The 26,671-nt window shown below is 43.9% G+C and overlaps 1 protein-coding gene and 1 long non-coding RNA gene across 14 annotated transcripts in view; both read right to left on the reverse strand.

Annotated features, from left to right (window-relative positions):
• The window catches only part of BCAS3 (BCAS3 microtubule associated cell migration factor), a 301,169-nt gene that overhangs the window by 53,394 nt on the left and 221,104 nt on the right, over nucleotides 1-26,671 (reverse strand). The gene's annotated exons all lie outside the window — the stretch shown is intronic.
• On the reverse strand, nucleotides 1,817-8,092 carry LOC147649639 (uncharacterized). The gene is made up of 2 exons (XR_015278374.1): nucleotides 6,463-8,092; nucleotides 1,817-6,415 (listed from the first exon to the last, which is right to left on the reverse strand). It is a non-coding gene; the product is annotated as an uncharacterized LOC147649639 (long non-coding RNA).

Raw genomic sequence — 26,671 nt, forward strand, 5'->3', positions numbered from 1 at the left:
GCAAAGTGAGTTTTAGACAATCCTGCACGAGGCAGCAGGGCGAGATTTGCTGCAGTGCCTGTTGTGAAGTGTTCCCAGTGTTCCCTTAGTCCCTAAGCAGATGATGCTAGTTTTAACAAATGAAGCTGGATTAATTTAAAGTATTTAAAGTGATCAGCAGTCCTTAGGTTAACAAACATATGTAATTTTCTTCTAAGTTTCTGTTTTGATGGAAATATCCTGCCAATCTGGGCTCCTGGGGCAGGGAGCTACCTGAAGCCTTGGCTACCTGGCCTGGTACCTCGGAGTGGCTGCAGCAGCAGCTGCTGTGGGATTAATGGACAGCAACCTTCAGGGAGATGGATTGGGGAGGTCAGGGAGATGCAAACGGCCGTGACACGTGCCATGGATCACTGTCTGCCCTGCTGTGCCATGGATCACTGTCTGCTCTGCTGTGCCATGGATCACTGTCTGCTCTGCTGTGCCATGGATCACTGTCTGCCCTGCTGTGCCATGGATCACTGTCCGTCCTGCCCATGGAAATGGCACAGCCCAGCCCAGCCAGCCCACTTAGAGGAGCTAATGGGTAAATGCATAAAACTATTAAATGCATAAGAATCCTCTTCACCAAATGGCAAAATAGAATGAAAGTTTAAACTGTTAATTGAATAAACCTCTTAAAGACGGAGTGCATCAGCGCGCGGTGTTTAACGGTTTCCCCGGGAGGTGCTGAGGGATTCCTGAGGATGGAGCGTGCCTGGATCACTCTCCCTTCCCAAAAATAAGGCTCACCACCATAATTATCACTGTGAGCTGCCTCCCTCCACTTGCTTTTAAATGCAGAAAGGCCTGAAATTGTTATTAATGTTTAGGTGAAGGTGGTGAGCTCTAAATTCCTGCTGTTCCGGGAGAAGCGCAGCATCAGCCAGGAAATCCTCCTCCTGCAGCCTGAGTGAAAGACACCAGGAAGGAGATAAAAATCAGGAATTCTCCAGGAGGATGGGCTGTCCTGCTTGGCTTTGCTGATGCTGGTACCTGAGGATGCTCTGTGAGCAGAGCTGCATGTGCAGCCCTGAGGAACATCCCAGGATTGTGGCCTTTGCTAATCAAACAAACTTATTTCAGAAGCCTGGGTACTAATTGTAAAAGCATCCCCCAAATACTGCATTTGAGTTTCATTTTGGATTATTTTGGACACAAAAATCTCATTGCTGCTGTTTCAGAGGGGTGGAACCTGCCGTAATTGATGTTTTGTAGAGATTTCCTGGGCAATAACTGGCTTCTCCAGAGATAAGCACTGCCTTTGGCCTCACGCTTTATCCTCACAGCAACAAGATTACTGCCTCATAAAACAATTGCAAAGCTACAGCACCATTATCCTTTAAACAGTAAAAGAAGAAGGGGGGGAAAAAAAAAATATGATTTATGAAAAATACCATGATCCTCCCTAACCGGGGCCGAAGGACAGCAATTCCAGCGACAGTAACTAATCTAATGGTGCATTAGGAGAGCACAAAGAAGTAGATTTGGCCACTGAACTGAAGTCATTAAAGATTAGAGCAGCTGGTTTCACAGTTAGGAAGTGCTTTTGCCTATCTGAGCACAGGATACAATGGAAGTTGTTTTATGATTTAATGTCTCCGCTGTAAACAACGCGACTCCTCGGATAAATCAATGGTTGACATCCACGGGACAGAAAACTTATGGAGCTGAGGGTGGCTTTGAAATGCAGCTCTCCCAAAGCTCAGCTAAGAAAAACAGTCAGATTCCAGCCCAAAATAAATCTGCATTCATGTATTCTACAGTAAATGTATGCAATGGCAGTCTGTAGCACTGGTTTTGTTTTTTTTTAATTAATGCAAATGCTGTATTTATTTATTTGGAAGGAGAGTGTGCCTGGCCACCTTTTATGTCAAAAAATTAAAGGGAAAAAAGAAGGGGAAGGAAAAGGAAATTAAGGGGAAAATAGGAAAAGAAAGAAAAGAAAAAAGGAAGAAAAAAGGAAAAAAAAGGAAAAAAAGGAAAAAATGGAAAAGGAGAAAAAAGGAAGGGGAAAACAAAAATCAGGGGAAAAAGAAAAGAAGGAAAAAGGAGAAAAAGGAAAATAAGAAAAAAGAAAAGGAAAAGAAAAATAAAGAGAAAAACAGTAAAATAAGTGAAAAATAAGATCTAATCTCTATCTATATATTACTACAAATTAGAGCAGCCTTGAAGGAAAGGCACCAACACCATAATTATTTTTCCCTATGAAAAGCTTTTGCCCTTTGAGAGCCACATAAAGTTCTCAGTATATTCAAATGGTGCACATATAATATATCTCTGCCTGGTGGTCAGAGCACCACCAAAATGAGAGCTCCTGGAAGTGTAAAAGAGTCACAGGACAGCAGATAAAATCTGTTCCTAGTCCTGATAATTATTCTTAGTTCAGAGTCACAATAAGAGGAGCTCCCTACTGTGTAAAAAATTGGAAAAAAAAAGGACAGGAAACTATTCCAGTGCCCAGAAAATAGAGCCTCTGGGATGGAAGGTCACTAAATAAGACTGATTAGTTTGTGGCACTTAAGTGACCAAAGGGGAATCCAGGAAAACAGTGCTGGATCTGGCTCAAGATGCTCTGGTGCCAGGAGTACACTGGGATATTGTTAATGGGACACAGGGAACTCAAACATAAATAGTGAGCAGGATTTTCCTTGCATTGGCTACAATACATATGTTTGTCCAAGAAAGAAATAGCTGGAGCAAGAAGACATGCACGTCTGGTGTCAAAGAAAAGCCTGTCTGTGTCACATACAGTGGAGAAATTGTTCCAGAATAGCTCATCTTTAAAGGAAGATCCCCCAATAATGCTGCCAAGGTCCGTGGCACTCAGGCTTTTGGCTGTGGAAGTGCTGCAGCATGAGGAAAATCCGCCCTGGTCCGGGCTTTAAATGTGGATATCTGACATTTCACTGCCTTTTCAAGGCTTGGTTCAGCTCCTCTCTTTGTCAGCAGTGGTGCCATTGAGCCTTGTGCTCCCTCAGATCCCTTGGGCCTGCCTGGCTCCCACCTGCCCAGGAAAAGTGACCAGGTAAGAATCCAGGAGATCAATCCCTGCTAAACCAAGAGTTTGGAAAGAGCAGCATCTGTCAAATGGTCAGAATCGTGTTATGGCTCATAATCAATGAATGCAATTAGGAATCAGAATGCTGAAATGTTTCCCATTTTCATCCTGTTGACTGTGAATCCACTTATTCCTACAAGTGTCTCTCCCACCCCTGACAGTGACATCCCCTTGGGGCACTGCAGCCCCCAAACTCCTGAACTCCCTGCCACACTCACACTGCTCCAACACCTTTGGAAATAAAAAACTCCCTTCAAAAGCCCAAGTTTTGGTCTTCATGAGACCAGAAATGCCTGTAATTCACCACTAACATTTTTCACTTGTGACCTCTTTATTTGGAGTTCCCGATTTTCTTCATTATGTGTTTCTAATTTATCATAACCTGAAGTGCTTCAAAAGCCTTGCACATTCTGACACAACCATGGGCAAGGTATTCCAATGAAATCTCAGAGCTGATTCATTTTCTCTCCCCTCTGACACCAGAGGTTTATGTAATTTAGGAATAACAGAGCTGCTAAAATTAATGGCTGAAGGGCAAGGCATTCTCCTTGTCACATTATATATAATGCTCTGGTTCAGCAAAAGAGTAGCTGGATTATTTTGATTCTTTACTCCTAGTTAATTACAATTAAAAGTAAGACTGTAATTACCTTTCTTGTAAACTTTGGCCTTAACTGCTGAGCACAGCAAAACAGAAGGAGGCTTGGTTAACCTCAGTGGAAAAAAAATAAAGGTTTTCTTCTGAAATGGCTGGAGCCTGGGCATTCAGGGGGAACGTTCCTGGGAGGGTGAGACAAAAGGCAAACCGAGAGCCAGCATCAGACAGATCATTTATAAACCAGCACAGCTTCAGGTGGGAGGGGGCACAAAGGACTCGCTGACCCCTCGTGGGGACACAGCGGCCACCGGAGTTCCCAAGAGCTGGATTGTCATCCAAGGGAGCTCAGTGCAAAACCTCCCCTGTTTCTACTTCTCACTTTTTATTTATTTGAACAGTTCATGCTGTTGCCTGCCTGGGGAAAGCAGCAGCTCCCTGTGCCTGCTGCAGGGATCTCCAAGGGATTCCCTGTTCCCCTCTGCTGCAGCCTGGACAAACCCCACACTTCGTCCTGACTTTGCTGCCCCAAGAATTCCACCATCCCCATTTCCCTCACGACCCCTTGTTTCTCTCCCCAATTACAGAAGGGGCATCTCAAGGTGTTTCTGAGACCAGCAAAAGGATTCTCCTGTGCACATGGAGAAGCTTTCTAGAAAAACAGACATGTCCATGCAGGGTTGTTCTGAGCAGACCCACGGAGAGGCTCTGGAACTGGTCTGCCAGGAAAGAACAATCCATAGGGAAGGGAGACTATTTTATTCCATTTTATTCCATTTTATTTATGTCTGTGCCAGGCCCAGCCCAGCCTGGGTGCCAGAGCCAAGAGCTGGCACCAGAGGCCGGGCAGGGGAACGCTCAGGGCTGCCACCAACGCCCACCCACGGTGACAAACGTGCCATTGTGGCTCCATCGCCCTGGGACAGAGGGACAGACAGCAGGGAGGAAGGAGGGAAGGAAGGAAGGGGCTCTGGAAGACAAAGTTGTTCTTTGGACAGCAATTATGGATATTTAGAGCTTTGAATGGACAGTCATAGGGTGAACTTTTGATTTTGCAGTGTGTAAACACTTCCCCATCTATGATTCAACACTGAGGATTCTGGGGAACACAGTTAAGCCTTGGAACAGCCTCAGCCTTAAGAACCATTATTTTTTATTATTATTGAGAGAACATCTGAAATGTATGCACACTGAAAACTCCATTTCTCCAGAATTAGTTAATTTTTCAAGCATTCCATCTCCTCTGGAGTATTTTCTTTGGTGTCTTTTTTTAATCTTTACAAGCATTTGTATATAGATTTAGTAATAAGAAGTGTAGGAGGAAAGAAACATAAAATAACCCAAATCCCTGCCCAACAAATGCTGCTAGTACATAAACTTTATAAATACAATGTTGGCAGATTCCGATATATAAAAAGGTAGCTAAAAAAAAGTAAGAGCCATAAATAATGCCAAGTAATAAAGGAGGTGAATGTTTTTGTTATTAGATTCTTTCATTGTATAAATCTGTTTAATAAGCTGGCTAGGAATCATTGATAGAAAACAGACTGCTCGTGGTGTTACAGATCAACCTGTTCTAAATGTTCTTTCCTACTCTCCATGCCAAGCAATACTTTTTACAAATACAATTTAAAAATTGAATGTTCTTTCATCATCCAAAGGGAGCAAACAGCACTAAAAGTCAGAATGCACCTTTTGAAGAAGGCACGACGCGTGTCCCTACCAGCAAAGCAGAAATCTTTGTTTTCTAAGTGTTTAAATCTGCTTTCCTGTGATTCAGAGTAATTAATACCATACATCTGATTCGTCAAATGTGATCAGTGGATGTGTAAAACTCTTGATTTAAAAGTCTTATTTCCCAACATGTGTGTATTTTTGGAAAGCTCTATCATATATTTTTCTTCAGAAGTTCATGTAAAAAAGCCTGCAGTAACATTGCACTGTAATGAAAACTAAATGTTGTGAAATGTTATTGAGGTCAGTGATGGGTTTGTGACGTTAATCTTTGTACACTATTGGTTCTCATTACTGTGGGGTATTTTTGGTTTTCATTACTCCTAGAGGAAAGGACAGAAAAAAACGAGATGCTGTAACTCGAGAAAGGAATAAACACTCAAATGCAAAAATGAAGATTATAATAACAGTAAAAAAAGAAGAACCCTTTGGGATGTTATTGGTTAATAAATTGCTGAACTTAAAAAAAAATCTCCCACATTAAAATGTTAAAATGCAAGACAGGCTTTTGTGTATTATTATCCCACAGATACCCTTATTTCTGCTTTACATTTTTTTATTGCTGCATCAACTTCTACAACAGGTGGTTCAAGTGTGCAGCTCTCAATATCCTCATCATTATTTCAGGTTCTGACTCCAGCCCTGATCTGAGGGAACACAGCCCAAAGAGCTCCAGTTCCCATGGCTCCTCAATTTTGGGAACTTCATTCAGTGATTCACCAAGTGGTGCTCAGGAAGATACTGAGGTCTCCAGCAAAGAGACCATTCTTGGAGTACATCAGAGAAATTACAGAGAAAATGAAATGAAAAGAGAAATCACATCATCAGAAACAGAAACAGAAGGATCAGAAACAGAAATTGTATCATCAGAAGCAGAAATTCAGACAGGACGTGATCATTACTTGAATTTATGGGGAGCAGATTTGCTCCCAGTGGTAAAATCTCATCTGAACTGAGGGCAGGAGAGTCTCTGCAGGCACCCCCTGAAATCCCTGACACAGCCAGGACTCCCTGAGCATCACAGCCAGGAGTCCCTGAGCATCACAGCCAGGACTCCCTGAGCATCACAGCCAGGAGTCCCTGAGCATCACAGCCAGGACTCCCTGAGCATCACAGCCAGGACTCCCTGAGCATCACAGCCAGGAGTCCCTGAGCATCACAGCCAGGAGTCCCTGAGCATCACAGCCAGGACTCCCTGAGCATCACAGCCAGGCAGGTAGGGAGCTCCCAGTGCCTCCCCAGCCACATCCTCACACCCTGTGGGGACACACACAGTAAGAAAAGGCTTTAAAAACAACAACTTTGGCAATGAACCTGACCTCTAATGAGAGGCAGATTGCTCAGAGGGAGCCCTCGGAGGAATCAAACTGGACACCAAGGGCAGAAACTGGTAACACTGGGAATCAAATCCATCTCTGCCCATATAATGCATCTCTGCCTCAAAATAATGAGGTGTGCCCGAGCCCTGGAGTGCTCAGGGGCTGGGACATGGAGATTTCAGCTCTAAATCACCGGTTCCCATCAGCCCAGTTTGCTGGGACTGGGAGCAGACACCTCCTGGGACCACTGTGCCACCACCTGTGAGCACTGTGCCACAAGGCATCCTCACCATGGGGCTGGCAGGGATGGAAGTGCTGGATCAGGGGATGCTCCCAGAACTCCAGGAAGAGAGAGCAGCTCCCTGTGCCCTCCTGCAGTGGCCGTGGAGGCGCAGAGACCTCGGCGTGCCCCGGCTGCCGCTTGCACAGCTCCCACTGAACTGCTCTCCCCGTGTCAGTGAGCACTGCTTGTAATGCTCCCAGGAATGCAGAGATCTCCTCAAGTGTTGTGCACAAACATCATAATATAATCCTCAGGGCTTCCAAGCCAATCCCAACAACTAATCCCACAGATAAACAAAGCTAAATCTCCGTTTGCCTGCAAAAATAATGAGCAAACATTAGGGCTATCAGTGCATTGGAGGTCCTTGATCTTCTGAGGGAAGATCTCAACTTTCACCCAATTTGTACAGTCACACTCTAATCTACTGGAAGTTGAAAAATCTAATTAAAATCAAGGAAGTTGAGTAGGTAAACCTTTCAGAGCAACTCTGCTAAGATTCATAGCTGTGCTTGTCTCCTTTTCCAAGAGCTGTTTGCAAACCTCGTTCTCCTAGCATGGCACCTCATCCCTCTGCCTGGTCCAAGTGTTTCTTCATGCTGTGTAAAATAGATTTACAGCTTGAATCACCACTTAGGGTAGAACATTATTGGTCAGGTTGCCTATGACATGCTCAGGCTCTCTCTAAAATAACAGCATTAAACTTCCTTCAGTCCCAAGAGCCACTGAGATGGGTTTAAGCTCTGCTGCAAAGAACTCCACACGGACACCAACCTATAGATTTACTGTAAGTTTAAGGCATTAACAGGAAATGATACTTGTGTGATACCAAAGCCATAAAGAATGGATATTTCTAGGGAAAAAGGAACTGATCTGCATAGGTGTCACTCCAACAACTGATGATCACAGCTGCTACAGCAGCAAGGCAAAGAGAGATAAATCAGGTGGTTGCCAGAGGCCTGCTGAACAATTGAAGGAAGTAACAGACTGAAAAATAACTAAAGTTTTTATTTCTTTCCAGATACTTGCAGTGCAGAAAAGTTTAAATCCTAAACCAAGGCACTTGAGCAAGTTTGTGTATCCCCTTAGGACTCTTGGTGTGGATAATGTTCCCCAGCAGAGGCTCCACCACTGAATCTGCTGTATTTGTTTCAAGATTTTCCAGCTGATGAGGGTAAGGGCCTGTCAGAAATCCAACCAGGACAGAACTCACCAAAGCATTTCTGCACGACTCCCTGGCTGTGAGCTTAGCCCTTCTCCTACATTACTCCCTGCTCTTACCAGGATCATTCCATCCTCAGGTTTTATTTTTAAATTAACATCAAATTCCAATGGCCACAATAAATATCAACCCAGCTGCAGCATCAGGGCCAGAAAAGCAGGAGACACAGCAGTGTCAGGGCCAGAAAAGCGTGACAGCACAGGAGCTCTTCCATCCCCACCATCAGCTCTGGGTGCCTTTCTGAAAGCATCCCTTAAAGCCACCCATCTTTTGAGGAAGATTCCTTGAAAACAGCATTTCCCACTGTCCTTCAAAGCCAAAGCTCTGCCTAAAGGCAGCTCTTGGATCCATGGAAAGCCAGCTCTGGCAGCTGGGAGCTCCCTGTAGCGACAAATCCTCGTGGCGTGAGCAAACCCTGGGAGCTGCTGACGTGTCAGATATATGAGTGTTTTCTTTATCAGGAAATGTTTGCTGACTGGGACTCCCCTGTGTTGGCTTTTCCTCTTTTTTCCTCCTTCAGATTTATTGATCAGAGCTGATAATGGCAACTCAATTGTTTTTCCATCACCAGTGATCAGAATCAAAGGGGAAAATTCAGTGAACAAGGAAAAAAATTGGTGCTGGTGGAGCAAGGTTTGCCTTAAGAATATGAGGGTGGGGAAGTGCCAGTGTGTTCAGGAAACTACACATCAAAACCAGTAAAAATATGTTGCAGTGGATATTAATGGATGCTTAAATCACCCTAAAATTCTGAAAGAAATATAAATCTGTGTTACCATGAAAATGTAAACACACTCAGAGAATAAAGCAGTAATGAAACTATTCTTGCCTTCCTACTTTTAAAAGAAGCCTAAATATTCTGTAAAATTAGATACTGAATTATTCTAAACCCAAGGAAATAATGGAATGGAAATAATGGTTCTGAATAACTTGGTCTAGTGGGAGCTGTCCCTGCCCATTCCTGTTGAAATTAAATGATTTTTAAGGTCCCTTTCAAGCTAAAACATTCTATGATTCTATGACTGAAAAGCCTCTATTTTAATTTAAAATAGTAGTAAATTAAAATCTAGGATTTCCAGCACATTCTAATTATTTACTCAAAAAATCCCCTCAAAAACCCCAAATAAAAACCAAATAACAAATGCTTTTTCCGAATCCAAAGTGATATATTGAGCTTTAGGTAAAAGAAGGACTATCTGTAGAATCAGAGAGGGCAGGATCTAGTCTGTATGGAAAAGGCACGTGGATCTGGCAATTACAAATGGGTTTAGAGATCAAATGGAAGGAGTTTTGTTGCTGAGATTCAAGTTCAAGGCTCTGGGAGCTGTGTACAACACAGAGTTTTACTTATCTCTTCCAGGAACTGCACAGTAGAAGGGAAGCATAAAGTAAATCCCCATTTGCTAATCTGGTAAATGTTATAAAAAAGTTAAAACAAAAAGGGAAAAAATTCTGATATTTGTCTGGTTTATCTCACTTCAGAGATCACGGAGCAGGAGAAGGGATTTTGGAGATGTAAGGAGAAGCTATTTTTAAAAGCAGTCACAGGACTGTGAAATAAGATGTAAGTTTCATGGAAAAGGAGTTACAGAGTTTTTGGCCGCCCTGCATCTCCAAACTTGATTATTTCAAAGAATTCTTAAGGAGAATTAATGAGAAGTGACCACAAGACTTTGACCAAGATCTGATTAGGAAATGAGACAGAAAACTTTGGCACAAAATGGGTGTTGAGGCACTGTCAGGGCTGGCTGCTGAGCCCAGGTTTTGTCACTCACCTGTTCATGCTCATGTCTGCTTGTGGCACAGAAGGGAACAAGGGAGATGGAAAGAGTGGAGAGGAGAGATTCAAAAATGGAAAGGCAGAAGTGGTTTTACCAGGTGGCCCCTCAGATGGGAGCACCCAGCTCCTGACAGAGAGGCTCAATCCCTTTTTTCTCGGCTCCAGGAGCTGAGGGCGGTGCTGGGAAGCGTCCGGCGTCTGCTGCGCCTGGCTTCCAACAGAATCAACAGCAAAGCTCCCCCGACTTCAAAGGGAACTGAATTAGGCCAGTGTCAAGAGCTTTCCAAAGACTCATCCTTAAATCCTTTGTGCTCATAACTCTTCCTGAAGGAAAGCAGAGAGTCAGCTCTGTGTATCCACGCAGGCACCGGAGCCCTCCGTTAAAGGGGCTCTACCTGATTGAACTCCACACCTGAGTTTACCCTCTGAATAAGCTTAATCTTGCCCAATTTTTAGTTTAAACAGGTTTAGAGTGTGAGAAGAAGCTGGGAACAGAGCAATCCATCAGGAGAGGCTGTTCAGGGAGAGCAATGCCCGAGAGAGACAGAAAAGCCTTTTCAGGGTGCAGGCTCCAGCCCCCTGCCTTCCATGGAGAAGACACCCATGGAACAGGAAAAAGTCCTTTAAAAACCAGTCTCTCTTTGGAAGATCTGCTGCAATTTAATTCCCAGGAGAGGCCCTTCCCCAGTGCTGGGCACACACCTGTCTGCTCTCTGTGACACATCAGAGGTGTGTGGAATCAGCCACGGTCTGCAATCCACAGGACGGGGACTCTGGGGTCCAGTGAAGAGGCTACACACATCTGGCCTTTCACTTCGAATAAAATTGATTTTCTTTAATGTAAAAATCTACATTAAAGCCAAATCAGACATGTAAACACCTGACTAAACACCCCTCCTCACCTGAGAGCCGATTTGCAGAGAACAACGCGCGCGTGGCTGCTCTGCAAACAGCTCTGAGCCCAGCAAGGGGCTCAGACCCCTCCTCTCCTGAGCATCACCAGCACCACTTCCAGCACTGAGCTGGAATTTTCCCCTTCTCTTTCACAAACCACTCTGTTCTCAGCCTGCCAGGGCTGCTGGGCACGCTTCACGCTGCGGCAGAGCAGAGCAGTGTTTAAGTCACAGGTTCAACTTGAGAATGAGGGCATTTGTTTTCTTGTCTGATCAAGGTCAAAACTATTAAAATACCCTTAGGTTCTCAGTCTAGTGAAATGAACTGGTAATACATTTGGCAAGTTAATCTGTGGATTGCCTTCTCACATGAGACCAGCTGTTGTGTTTCTAAGTACAAGCAGTATTTACCTCTAATAATGAAATGACTGAATATAATATGAAAAAAAAAAAAAAATTTGAAAAAAAACCCCCAACCAGTGTTCCCTTGCCTACTGCACAGCCTTGGGTTACACTTACAGTCCTAATAAACTGATTTGTCAAACCCATCAGAAGCGAGGATGATCATCTGGATACCAGATGAGCTAAAATCCGTGTAATTAGAAGTTACCCATTTGTTCTCTTTTATCTCCCACGTATCTCTGCTTTGCTCTCAGCTACGTGTGTGTGTTTACGTGTAACCAAGCATTTAGCTACAGGCCTGAAATCCAGGCTTTTATTACCACTTTTACTGTAGTCCAACACGAGAGAGTTCTTGCTTCATGGCACACTCAGGCAAAATAAAAATCTGATGACGTTACTTTTGTATTTTAATGCACAGCACATGCACACACTGTGCATATATGAACAAATAAAAAATACAGCTATAGTCAGATATAACATGTTTCCAACCCCAAAAACAGACTTGGCTTGTCAGTTAAACATGTCCATAGCTGAAAATTATAGAATCAAATGAGATTTGATTCTACTTCACCTAATTTCCTAAACACTAGGGGCTGCTTTTTTAATAATATTTACTGTTATGTAGCTGTAAGACCCCACTGCTATGCAGGAACTGGTATTTTACTTCTACCCTTTGAATTAGGATGGCCTAAAGCACCAGAGATTTACTGGTGAGTATTTATAAAGGCAAAATATTCTCTTTTTTTATGCATTATATGGATAGTATTTCACAGCATGTATTTAAAATATATATATATATGTGATAAGGAACAATCTGAAGAGACACACTCACAAAAAACTTGACAGGAAAACAGAGAACAGGACAGAGGAGAAATGATAAAGGAGGAAGTAGGAGAGATTATAAGTGACAGTGGAGGAGGATGAATTTCCTGGAAGATGTTAGTTTTAAGGAGGGATTTGAATGAGCAGAGAGCTGCTGGAAAAGCGGTGGGAGACCTTCTGCAAACTGAGGATACCTGAGGGTGAATAAGGAATGCCAAGGAGAGAACAAATGAAGAAAGATTTGGAAATAAAATCAGGCATGATGAAAATCAGTCTGGGAACAGACACCAGGACATGAGAAATGAGCTCCAATTCTGTGGGACTCAGCCCCTCTCTAATAAGGGATTGGCTTGCTATCCCAAAATTTCCTGCAGCCTGCCCTGGAGAAAGGGGAGAGCTGAAATACTGAGACCAGTGGTTACAGAAATGAAGGGCTTTTGCTGAACTCCTCAGTCAAAAAAAGCCATTTTCCATGAACTTGGGTACAAAGCTCACTCTGTCAGTCCACCTGAAGCAAACACAGACCCCAAATACTTATGTGCAGGTGAGTTATTATTTCCATTTAAAAAAACCAGAACTCTTTGCATGTTGGAACTGTTTCAGACTGCTTCTAAAAGCACTGGCTTAAGAGAAGTCCTTTTTAACTTATTTTTTTGAACTGATAAAGAAGATGTCTCTATGCAGCATCTGCACAGAGTCACCAGGGGTATCCAGCTGCATTAAACATCCTGTTCAGGTGAGCCATAAAGATTTCAGTGCCCACTGCAGAACAGCATCTCCAAGACTGAAGATATTCCTGTTAGAATTGCTCTGACACATAACTGCCCCAAATTTTAACCAGAACTTTGTGATCCCCTCTCCTGTGCTGCATCCAGGTGCTCCAAAAGCAGGAGATAATTTGGGGACTGGAGGAAGCTGGTGTTTTGGACACTGGAATTACACATTAACTTATCTAAAAAAGAAATACCCACTGCTGACAGACAAGAAAATAGAACTTTTTTTTTTGCCTGGCTTGTTTGAGGCACAGAACTGGTGAGCAAACTATGGACACAGTTCCTGTAAGTCTCCTGAAGTTGGTGGAGGAGATAAATCAATTCAAGCTCTTTTTCTCAGGTGCTGAATCCCATCTGGGATGGATCCCAGCCTTGGGGCATTCAGAAACACCCACAATTTTTTTCCAGATATAATAACAGTTCACACTTATTGCCTCCCATATGCTCATTTAAAAACACTGAATGGAAATAGTCTTGCTCTCAATTTTTAAGGGGAGAGAGAATTCAACCATGAGAAATAGTAGAAGAACCACAAACAAAACTCCTGTTTTCTGCACCTCCCTTCTGCCCTCTAGTTCTCATCTCTTCCCCCACATCTCTGAACTGTAATTGTAAATATCCACACATCATTTAACAGCCTCAAAATTTTTTGTCCATCTCCCTCCACCCAGTAGTGAAAAAGCCCTGTGTTTGTACACAGGCTTGGGAAGGTGGTTTTCTAGTCAGAAGAGATTCTCTCTTAACATGCTGAGTAGGAAGATGGAAGCAATGCCAAGAGGAAAGCTGCCCAGGGAGCAGGGCAGGATCGGGGCTGGACACAGCATCTAAAAACTGCCTCCAGTGCAGCTCCTCCAGGGCTGCTCTAAATAGATCTTTTCCATGCACGAATCCCAAGTTTCTCCCTACACCTTTCTATATATTTAGCTCATTAGAAAGCCCCTTTGCAGAGGTGCTAAAACAGAAAACCAGGATGGAATACTTCAACCCTGGCAGATAAACGGCGAGGCTGAGCTCCCCAAACTTCTCCAGACTTCAAAGCTCCGCAGATATTGTTTAATCAATGATAGAGCTGCAAGGCCAGCTGTGTTCTTCTGTTTGTTCTTACATGCTAATCCAAGTTTACCAAAACTGAGGGATTTTGCATCTGGGGTATTTGGATTGAAGCCCACTCCTCTGCTAACCTGTCCTTGGCCTCTCCTTCCTGCTCCGTGGCACGTTCCACCCCTCTCTCTGCTGTCCCTCGTGCTTTTTCAGTGCTGCTGTCCCTGTCAGGGAGATCAATAATCGCTTTGTCATGCTTCAGGACAAGACCTCTCTGCTCCTGGGTTCCTGTGTGAGCCCACTGTGGCTTTGGATAGGGCTGACATTTATAAACAGCATCTGAAAGCTCTGCGGGCCCTTCCTTCATAAATCTCCCCACAGATCTCAGTTCTCTGCAGCTTCCTGCTCTGTTTTAGACATGGAAAAAACAATGAAGTGATTCTAAGCTAATTATATGCAAAGCTGAAATACATAAAAACTGAAGTTTTCAGGTTTCAGAGACTCTTGTAGGTGTCACCTCTGTCCCCAAACCAGCATCAATCTTTTCCCTGTGCTGCTCTGCCCTCTGCTTCTTTGGATTTTACCATTTCCTATTTTATTTGTGAGAGCCTGAACAGACACCAAGTACCAGGAGAAGAAAAATAAAGCACAAATGGGTGTTAGGTAAACAAGGCACGGGGGTCCAACGTTGTTTGGGGTTGGCACTCCTCAAGAACAATGGGTGGCTGTGGGGCAGGAAATAACCTTTGGGGGCCTGTGACCCCACTGCTGCCATGGAGAAAAACAACCTGGTAAAACCAGCTTTTTACAATGATTTGCCCCAACAAGGAGCTCAGGACAAGCTCAGAGCTCAGGCTCTGCTCAGAGCCTTCAGCAGAAGCATGATCACCAGTTTTGGCTTTTATCCTGTGTTGGTTTTTCTCCTTTTCTGCAGGTCTAGTCTAAAAGGCAGACTTTCCTCCTAGTGTTTTGCATTTTTCAAGTTTCAGTTAATTGTGTTTCTAAATCCTCTCAAGATCACCATTCTGGGAGCACAGGTTGCCTCTGCAAAGAAGATTCTTTGTCATAAAACTGCTGTTCCCATGAGGGTGTGAAAACCCCCCGATTTCACAGCTTCTGGAGCCAAGACTGATCTGTCCCCTCTCCCAGCTCAGCTCCTGGCAGAGGAGAGGGAGCAGGGAGGAAGATGCAGCCTCTCAGAGCAGTGGGGGCTCGTCTGGATCAGCTCCCACCAGCACAGCCCTTGCTCAGGGTGCTCTACCTGAGGGCAAGGAACCTGAGATTCCACCCCAAACCCCAGCACACAGCTCTGAGGATTCCCACATCTTCCAAGGATGAAGTCACCACATGTACAGCCTGAAGTGCCTCCAGGTCTCCAGTGAGGCACTGTTTTTGGAAGGCTGTGTAGGAAGAACTGCTCAGAGGTTAAAATCCTTCGTAGTTTGCCCCAAAGACATTCATGAAGGGATGACAAGAGGAGAAATGAGAGCCAGCTCTGAGGTGGGGTGAGAGCAGGATCCAGATGAGCTAAAAAGAACATGTCCTTTCCCTGACAGCCAAGGTGGCTCAACAGAAGAAGAGGGTTTATATGAACTTATTTTAAATTTGGACACCAGGCCTGCTCTCTACAGTGCTCACAGAATATTCTGTCGCCTACACAAACTGGATCTCTTTCAGCAGAGGGGAGGAGTGGGGAGGTCCATGTCCACTACACTATAACTCAAAGCTCCATGTGGCTTCTAAAACAAATTAATTATTTTATAAATAATTTCCAAGCCCTGGGAACACTTAATTTATCTCCAAGAAAGCAGAAGACGAAAGCACAGAAGAGCACGGTACTATTTCAATTTCAGCCAAAACCTATCCCTAATTTCAAATCCATGTTTTTAAGGCAGGGGTGAAGTTTTGAGCATCTCTAGACCATCCTGCCATACTTCTTCCAGCCAGCCACCACGAGGGCAGGCTGGGCACGTGCTGGGCACACCAGGAGTCCCTGCCAAGCTGGGCACGGAGGGGTGAAGCCCACGGGAAGCAATCGGTGCTACCACAGCAGGATCACGCTCGTAATCCCAACGAGATAATCACAGATGTTGTGACCCACTTAAAAAATGAGTTCATTTTCCACATATCCAATTTCAGTGGCTTTTTAGGACATTACCCCCCTGTAGGTTTACGGGCAAATGAGTGCTCAGCTTATTCTCCATCATTTTCTGCACCAGTAATGCTATGCCATGGGAAGTGTGAAATTAGTCCATAATCTTTAAGCCCCTTGTTTTCTGGATGATAAATACTTGCTTTGCTAACAACCCCAACTTCTCACAGAGCTGCACTCCCTGGGAGCCAAAGCAGCACATGGAATTTGATGTCACCTTGCCAGGTATAAACAGGTGGGGGAGACAACAACAGCAAATAACCCCCAACTTTTCACACCCCACAAAAAAAGGCTTTTTTAGATCAACCATTCCTATTCAACCCATCTCTGGCATGAGTGCAGCACTTCATAGAAATGAGGGAGTTCCAAAAGGAGGAGAAAACGAAGGAATCAAGTGGCACCAGGAGCACAGAAGGTGTTTTTTCCATCGAGCTGTCCTTGCAATTGCACTCTGTGGTCAAACCACGCCAATCTCCCAGGGCTCAGGAGATGCCACCGAGAGCAGGAAACCTCTCCCCACTCCAGAGCTCATTTTCCACCTCTCTGTGTCAGTGTCACCAGGTGCCCAATTTCAAGTCAATTTTATGCAATGCAGAGGCTGATGGGGTAGCCTGGATTTCCTAATTCTGCCTCTATGCCTCTGGTTTTTTCAACAAATACAATTGGCATGGAATTTTTTAATAAAAAAAGGAATCCCAAACACTTACTGTAACTATTTTGATTCTGCTTCTAATACAGGTAAATTAAAAATGAAAGATTTGCTTGTTGGAGGGATTTTTTTTCAGTGCTGGCTACTTCCTCCCCGTGTATGGAAGCAGCACAAACACTATGTGTTAATTCCAAAATTTTATTTACATGGTATTTGTGTTGTCCTTGTAGAAGAGAACGTGCAGAAATTCCTTTTAATTACTCAGAAAACCCAGTGATATTTGTTTTAATCGTGTTTCTCCTCTTTGATCTCCTTTCCATGCAATGTATTTTGGTGTGAGAGAACCCTCTATAAGAACAACTAAAAGAAAAAAAGCTGTTTATTCCTAAGTTAGCATTACCTTCTACCAGGGAGAAGATGACCTTTTCTTACATAAATGACACGCTACTTCCAGCCAAAATATCAGTTCATTTCGATTTGGATCACAAATGAGTAGAAATTTGGCCAACTTCTCTCGAGACACAGACACCACCCTTGCTGATATTGCTGCCCTTGGAAAATCCATCCTTGGGAATTCCATCCAGCTTTCAATCACTTCCCAGTAAAGCCACTGCCACATGAGAGCAGGGATGAAGTTCTTCCCAGATTTCTTTTAAAAATGCAAATTTAACAATCTTTAGAAGTACATTCTTAGGCTGGACACACTAAAGTATCCTATTTCCAAATGATTCCAGTTCACCACTTACTCGGGTTTAAGCAGTCCCAAACCAAACCAGTTCTGGCACAGCAAAGTTTATACTTTTAGATGTTCCAGCCTTTGCTTTAGATTTAGAAGGGCTTTGCACCTCTCAGGACTTGGCTGAGGGGTGTCAGAGGAAGGGAGATGAAAGACAGTCAATGCTGATCATGGAATCGCAGAATTATTGAGGTTGGAAAAGACCTCCAAGATCATCAAGCCTAACCTTTGGCCTAACACCCCCATGCCCACGAAACCACACCGGGAAGTGCCACATCTACTGATTTTTTTGGACACTTCCAAGGATAGTGACTCCACCACTTCCCTGGGGAATGTTCCATCCAGCAGAGATGACCCAAAGAACAGTGACTTACTGAACTGCCAGACAGCAGAAAGATTTAGGGGGAAGAAAATAATATTTTTTTTTATTTTATTCTGAATTACATTTCACTTCTTCACTTATTGTTAAAAATCCCCTAATTGGAGCACTTTCCCTTTTCAAAATGGTCCTTGTTGGAAGCATCTGCTTCCAGCAGCAAACCCCTCCAGAGGAACACGCTCCACCACCTCAGAGCCAACCCTTTATTCCCTCTCCTTCCAACCCAAACCACCAGACTGGTCATTGCTTCCCACTTCTCCCCAAACCACTTTCAGCAGGAAAAACACACACAAACACGGGGTGAGAGATCTTTCCCAGCCCTGCCTGTGGGTGGTAAGGAGGGCCCAGCCCAGCCTTTCCGTGCGAGGCGACGGCTCCGCTCGGGAACGCGAATCCGCAGGGCTGTGGCAGGTTCTGCTTTTTTCCAAAACGCTCTCCCCAGCTGCAGCACATTACTTGTGGCAACTTTTCTTGGATCTTAAATGGGTTTTGAAGCCATGCTGTCAGCTGCCTTCATGTCACCCCGCTATATTATGATTGAATCTCCTGTTCCTTTTATAGAGTTGTTCTCTCCTAATAAAACACCAACTGCCGGTCGGAGCGTCGGCATCGCCGCTCTGGGATGTGATAACCTCCTGCTCTGCTCCCTGCTCGGCTCTCGGGATCCTCCAGTGCATCCATCCAGCCCCAGAAACTCGCCCTGTTTATACAAAATCCTGACCCCACCCCCATTTCCAGTTATTTTAAGAGCTCATACTTTGGAACTGGGCAATATTCCTGAGCACATGAAAGAACACACGGAGTACAAACAGCTATAAATGAATATCTGCAGTTCATTGCGGCTGCCGCCTACAAAGGTGATACCTTCAAGCTGTTTGTCAGAGTAAAGCACAAAAAAAGCTGTTACTTGTCAACTTTTGGATAAGATGCATTGCAAAACAATGTTCATTTTCCCTGGCAAACGCAAAACCGCATTTTATAGGTGTGAACTATTTCCAAACTTCAAAACTGTATCGTAAATGAACTGTGAACGGGTAGAAAAACACTCCGGGTACGGTGGCAAGGAAGCAAATGACTTCAATTGTAGAGAATTAAAATAATCACAGTTTATTTTTAATACGTTTAAAGACTAAAAATATTTTCACCTTCCATCCTACTGCATTTGAACAGAATCCATCAACAAGAGCTTATAAATCTGTTATTCTTAATGGGTTTCATGCCAATGTTGTGTTTAAAGTCATGAGACTAAAAGAAAAACTACATTCCTGGGGCATAATGCTGCATAGTGAAACAGAAATGCTTCGCTGAAATCTAACTTGACAACATTTGTTGTTAGGATTTCCAGGACTTTCATCAGGGATGTTTCTCAAAGAATCCTGTCTCTCAGAAATTGTTTTTGTCGTGGTAACAGACTCGACTATTAATGAGAAAACAGTAAGAAGCTTTAGTGTCCTAATGGATACTAAATGACCTGGAGGATCTGAAACACTTATGTGCAGAAAAAATACATATGTGCAATTCCTCTGCCTAGGGAGATTTGTTAGGTGGGATGCAATGCACTAAAGGAGGTAACTAAATACATGTGGAAAAACAACAATGTTTTACATAAAAAACAATCCCATTAACCTCACAAGTTAAAAAAAATGTCAAATCCTGCCTGATGTGACTTTCACAAATTTCAGAAGAAATCAGGTCATAATAGTAGATAAATATGCAGTGCCTCAAGCCTCTGAATGTCCTCAAGACAGCGAGGCTACGAGCAAACACTGACATTTGACACAGATACAGCTGTTTAAAATATGTCTTCATCATACTCAGATGGAGATAGAGACAGAATAAAATTCCTGCAGAATAAATGAGAAGGTTAAAAAAAAGTAATCTAAAACCAGATGCTGCAGGACGTGCAAAAATGAAGATGCAAATTTAATTTTGCAGACCTGGAGGGAAATCCCCGCGTGCGTTCGCGCTCAGTCCACCTTTACTGAGGAGCCCGCAAAAAGTTCCTCAAAATCAACAGCAATAAATATTTTGAAGGAGGAAAACTCTGTAAAGTCTATTCATTTTACTTTCTGAAATGGTGCAAAAATGTTACCTACTCCCTGTGCAGTTATTAGTCTCCGTAATGTAACATAACAGATACTTTCTAAATCCTTTTAGACCTTCTCCCCCTCACTGGAAAGATCATCATTTTTTTATTTCAAAGTGGATTTAATAAAGAAAAGGAGTGCTGTTAAAGTAATACGTGAGGCTTTGACATTAAGCAGTGCAACCCTGCAGAGTCGGCAAGAACAGGGTCTCTAATCTCCAGTGATTTATAGAGGGCTCTTCCTTCATCTCTGCACTCAGGGAGGGCCAAAAAGTTTAGAGACAGGCTGGCGTCCCCCTTGCTCCACACCGCCAGCTCCTGCTGGCCAGGCTGCCGGCACAAACCTTTAACCACTTCGCTGCTGGCTTCCCCTCACCCATTAAAGGGCCTTTTATTTATTTGTATTTATAGAACAAAGTGATCTCAGAGTTAAGTAATGCCCACGGAGGTAAATGTTTATGTCTGTCATCAGAAATTTATAAGCAGAAGGGGAGAAGCTAATAGGCAGAGAGGAAAGACCAAAACTGTGGAGTGTTTGATGCTCCTCTGAGTAAGCTCTGAAAAGCTCCGGGTAGAAACACATCTTAATTAAAAACTTACAAATATATACAGTTAATTTTAAAGCTAAATAACTGAATTACAGACACCAGACAGCCTATTACCAGCTGAGGAAGAATGTTTGCCTGGCTGAACGTTACACAAAAGTTCAAAGACTATGTTTCCAAACACAAATGCAAGAAGCTATTAAGCTCTTGTCACAAGACAGAAATATCTCATTTGAATGGATTTCAAATCCATCATTTTTTAGGGAAATGACCAGTTCCTTCTGCACTGTAAAACCACAGAAGCCTCTGCATCTCATCCAAAACTTAAGCCCGGGTCTAACGTGAACTCGGTGCTGGGAGATTTGCATCACCAGCAGGAATTCCATTGGGTCAAGAGGATCAGATGTACAAATACAACTTTAGGCACTGCTGAAGTGATGCTGGGGCACTCAGGCACCCTTCCCTGCACAGGTGACCCCTGTGAGAGCAGGGCAGCTCACAAAGCCCAGCAAAGCCCTCCCCTGTCTCCGTGGCTCTTTAAGCTCTCCTCTCTCCCAGAATCCCAGCAATCCCAACACAGCAGGACTCCATACAAGAACACAAAAATCAAACTAAAATTCACCACAATGTTGAAAGGATTTGATGTTCTCATTTGCAGGAACACACAGAGAAGCCACAAAACACGTGCAGAACCACCCAGTACTTTCCCAGACCCAAGGAGGTGACAGTGGCATCTTTTAGCTGCTCACACTGAAACTTTCTGGCCAGATCAAGCTTGAAAACTGAATCCTGCACAAGCATGTGCTGGAATATTTTAGAGCTTTTTTTTTTTTTTTTTTTTTAATATTCATTTGAAATTACCCTAAAAGGCTGGAGAATGGAAATATTGACATCCTAATTCAACATTCATTATCCAGCATCTTGCAACCTATACAACATATTGGCATTCAAGATGCATTATTTGAAAGTTTGCTGAATTTTCCTTTGAGTGACTGAGCTCATTCCTTTCCCCTCCTGTTCCCAGTGAGGCTGAAACTCCTCTCTGGGTTTGTCCTGGGGACAACCTTGGGGAATAAAATTACACCTATATGGATGCTCTGCTCACAGGGCACTTTTCCTGTGTTCCCAGCTTGGATTTCAGATCATCACAGGATGTTCCTTTATCACCAAGGTTTTGTGTAGGCTGCCTCACAACTCTACATGTTGGATCTTTGATGTATCCATGGATGCTCAAGTGGGGTTGTTCAAGTGTGTGAAAGAACACCCAGAATGTTCAAAACCACATGCCATGATGCTGCTTTTCTTCCAATTTAGGGAAAAAACAGCAATCTGAGCCTGCTGGCTACAACCAACTCTTCTCACACATGTATGAGAGGGGTTTAAAGCTTTGCTTAAGATTTGTTTCCACACAAGGAATGGTTTAGGAGCATCCCTCACCCTCTGAAATGGTGTTTAATGTGAATTTATTTTAAGGTTTCTTGGTGTTGCTGCAGACAGCACCAGGGCAGCCACAAGCTGAGGAAGATGGAAGAGAAAGGAAAGAAAACCCCTGTGGGGACGAGGGGAGGGCGATGGGCTCACAGCCTGTGCCCCACACCACCTGCACAATATATATTTGTGGAGCTCATCCTTCCCCTCACACATGAAACTTCCAGGGAAGGAAGGGTGCTGGAGCTGCCCATGGATGCTGTCCTTTCCCTCCCATCCCCAGGCACGAGCATGTGCCTACAAAAGGAGTGGAAACTTGGCAGGCTGGGAGCGAGGAGCGCAGTCAAGGGTCGGGCGCGGAGCTGAGCCGCTCCCGTTCTGCTCCGTGGGAATGACACCAAAAAGGTACCAGAGCCTGGGGAATGTGCTGCCTTTTCCTTGGAGCCTCCAGCAGCACCCCTGCCAGCTGAACAGGCAGCAATGGCATCTGCACAGGGATGGGGCCTGCAGCCTGGCCAATGTGCTCCACAGATCTGGGGACTGGCCATGGTCACAGGCACTTCCCCAAAATGTCCAAATTCCCTGCGATGGGCAGGGTCACTCCATGCAGCCACCAGCTTCAGCCCTTCACGAGGCCCAAAGAAGATGCTTATAGATAAGAATTCTCCCAAACACGAGTTTTCAGATGACTTAATCCTTTTACACTTCTGCTCCCTGAGGGTGTCTTCAGAGAAGAGCCTGAAATGGGAATTTCAGGTCCTGAGCGGGCTGTAGATGATGGCATTTTGATTTTTCCTGCATGAAACCCTTGCAGCAGTAAGCAGAATAGGTAATCAAGCCTTCAATCAGCCTGTGCTGATGCTCAGCAGGCCTGGGACAAGCTGATGTGGCAGTAAACAAGTCTTATCAGGGCACCCACAATTAACTGCTGTAACCAGAGAATGTAAATCACTCCACTCCAGCAGACCTGCGAGCCCAATTTGCACCTCATCCAAGTCAGATCACCCTACATTATTTACACAGCCTCTATCTCACTTGTACCTGCTGGGGGATGAATGTCTGTACTTAATGAAAGTGTAAAAATAAAAAAAAAAAATAAAAATTTTGAAGTAGGGGGAAAAAAGAATATCCTAAGATGCCTTTCAGGAGGACCCACGAGGTTTTGATCATGACACATCTTCCAACTCCATTCTCAAAGTCATTTTTAATGGCCAGCAGGGAAGGGACAAAGTCTCACATGAAACACACTTTTATTCTCAGATACAACTCGGGAAGCCACAACTTCCCTCAAGGCTCCTGAAGTAGCAATAATCTTGTTTTCTCTGTACAGCTCCTGGCACATGTGAACCCAGTGTACAGCTGGTGCCTAAAGACACCACTCCAAAATAAATCTGAAATGCAAATAACTTATTTAAACTATAATACAATCACATTTCTTTTTATAGCAATCATAAATCTCCTTCTTTATTATAATCACATCTTATCACATATAAAGTAATTTAATACAAGTCCTACCTTCCTACATATTATTACATTAAAGAGAACAAACTTTTTCATTGTTATTTATTTCCAGAAGAATCTGCAGGAGGCACTCTGGTGCTGGAAGGATCATGGCCTAACTTATATTTTAGAGTAAATTCTTTAGCCCCCATTAGGTTAAGAGTTGTTAAATGAGCTTTTTGTAAGTGAGAAAGTTCCCGAACACCCAGAGCGATCTGAGAGATGACACGTGGGCGATATCCTGAGACCATACAAGGGATGGAAACAGACTCCCAAAATCCATCTTAAAATCAGATGGAATTCTGGTAAGCGTTCACACAAGAGCTCTGAATGGGCTACAAACCAGCTCCAAGCCAAGGAGAGGTTCAAGGGTGAGGAGAACTTCCCAGACCTTTCCCCACCAGCTCCCCCCAAAGCATCTCCCGACAGAAGGAGCACCACAAGCTGCCTCCACACTGCCGTGACTCCAATTCCAGCCCCTGGAGCTGCTGCAATTTGCACTCATTTTTGAAGAGGGGAGGCTCTGGGCAGTGGAAGAGACTGGAGCAGAGCCTGCCAGGAGCCTCCAGCCAAGCCAAGCAAACGGGGAACGCTGAGGGAGCGGAAAGCAAAGTCCTGCCCTGCCACAACCACGCGGGCTCCCTAAAGGGTGGCCAAGGCTGCCTGTGGTTACCTGCCCCGCTCTCTGTTGCACAACAGGAGATCCCAACAGCCCCCAGTCTCTGTGGCACCACGGGTTAGGTCACCATTAGGAACATATTTTGCAACCCACATAATAAACACTTTATCCAACTTACTAAAACAAGCCCGGAGGCAAAATGAGTGTAAACACAGGCACAAAACTACTGATATGTGGACAAATACTTGACAAAGTGAGGACCAAAATTTGCCAAGCGTCATTCTGAAAAGCCCATGGCCTTCTGAAACAAGCTTTGCTTTTTATCTTGGTTTACCAAAGATTATGTGCAGCAGCCAATACAGTATCAAAGCTTAAACCTCAAGTCCCTGCACTCTCCATCCAAACATTTCCCATGGTTTTATTAGCCCTAACAATGAAGTCAATGGGAGAAGAATCTGGACAAAGCCAAAACAAAAACCTCACACGCCGTTATTTTGCACAAAATGAGCGAAAGACTTGTGAGAAAGACAGTATCACCTAGCAGGGAACCACTGATGTAATATTATATATTACCAGTTCCATCCCCAAGGAAAGGCTGATAAAAAAAAAGATTTCAAAAAAGCAAGAGAATAAACAATCGCACCCCTCCTGCTGCCAGGAAAACCAACATGGGCAGATAAATAAGCTGAAACTCAGTGTGTCTGCAGCAGGTACCAAGGAGAGAGATTTAATAAAGGTTGGAAAACCAGCTGGTGATCTGTCAGCAAAACCCCAGCACCTTTCTCCTGAAAATCAGTTTTGAACTGAATAAAGGATGGGGATTCTCCTCCACACCCTCCTTTTGTTGGTGATGGATTTGTAGAAGCATTTTTTGTGTCTTTTACGGCAGCAGCCACATTAAATTCTAGTTGGGCTTTGGATGTTCTTATTTTCTCCTTCCCCAAATCCTTCATCCTCATCCTGAGTTGAGCTGAACCAGCACAAGATTTACTTTCTTTTGTAAGCACTCCAATGTTTGAGATTGAATTCCTGCCTATGAATGGGTGTGTGTATGTTATCAACACACACGAGTAAGTGCATCGTCCACTTTTATATAAGTGATTTAAACAACATGAATCAGGAATTCTCCAGTTCAAATCCTCAGGATCTAGGGAAGCTAAAGGCTGTCTCAGCCACTGCTAAAATGCAGGGAAACAGCTGTGGACTTGGGATGCTACAGGAAGCTTGAATTTTGGGCAAAGTTTGCAGCCTTGCTTGTCCTGGTGCTCCCAGTCTGCCGTGACATCCCAGCCCCTGTGTTTACAGATCCACAGGCAGGAGCTGCCTGATGGAGCTTAGACCTGTCTAATTACAGCTTAGCAGCCATAAGCAGAAATCCAAAGTATAAAATCAAACATTCTGGTCTGCTACAGAGTGTAGCTGAACACTGAATCAAGCAATAAAGTGCCTCGGAGTCTCCTCCAACAACTTCTTACAGGCACACGCGGTGCCACTGATGAGAGCAGTGCCACCACAGCAGGCTCCAAAATACCAACTTGTCATCCCAGACTTTATTTACAAACTCAGCTACAGACTTTAATCATGGCAAGAAGTGCTCTGAACTTCTAAATGGCCAAAATGGTGGGAGTTTTCCCTCTGAATTTCTAAGGAGTTTACAGGCTGGGTTTAGAAATCATGTTTCTTCACGAGAAGAAGACGAGAGGCTGCCTGAGGACATTGTTTATTAAAGCCTTTTGTTCAATTTACAAATTGAAACAAATAATTGTGGAGACATTTGCAGCTATGGAAAAAACGTGTTTACAAAGTGGAATAAAATACAGACTAAATACATTTGGATTACACTGGATCAAAACATATGCGTTTCTAACATAGCATAAAGGGCGGTCGACACTGCGAGGACAGAGGAAAGGCGCCACTGAGTCATGGATTTTATAACAATCTGGTCACTTGAAAGACTTTGGAGAGTTTTACTCTCAGAGTCCTTAACATGCAAGAAACTCAGAGCCACTGCCAGTAGTGAGCAGCCCTTGAGATCACAGACAATCCATCCTAGAGACACCCACCTGCTCTTAACACATGACAGAAAAAACACCCACGGGGGTAAGAGCTCCCTGAATATTCCACTGGAATATTTCTTAAAGCTTTACTTGTGTTTGGGTTCAGTCTTCCTCATTTCTCTCACATGTAAACTCCAAGTGCATTCAGAATTTGCAAAGCCATCTCATCTCTTCCTCCCTCACAGCGTTGCTCTCTACAAAGACATTTGTCTCACTTTAAATGTTTTACACGGTTAGGTTGTCACCTCTTGGAAGATTATTCTGTAGTTTAACCCTTATGTTCTTGGGAAAATATATTTTGGATATTGGATAAATAACATTGACTGCCAATATTAGGAAGAATTTCCTCCCTGGGAGGGTGGCAGGCCCTGGCACAGGGTGCCCAGAGCAGCTGTGGCTGCCCCTGGACCCCTGGAAGTGTCCAAGAACAGGCTGGATGGGGCTTGGACTCTCCTGGGACTGTGGGATGTGTCCCTGTCCATGGCACTGGCTGATCTTTCAGGTCCTTTCCAACCCAAACCATTCTGGGATGCTGTGATTTGGCATGGAGCAAAGGGAATTGTATCAGAAATAAATCTCA

Source organism: Cyanistes caeruleus, chromosome 21 (genome assembly GCF_971803275.1).
Source record: "Cyanistes caeruleus chromosome 21, bCyaCae1.hap1.1, whole genome shotgun sequence".
Classification (NCBI taxonomy): Eukaryota; Metazoa; Chordata; class Aves; order Passeriformes; family Paridae; genus Cyanistes; species Cyanistes caeruleus.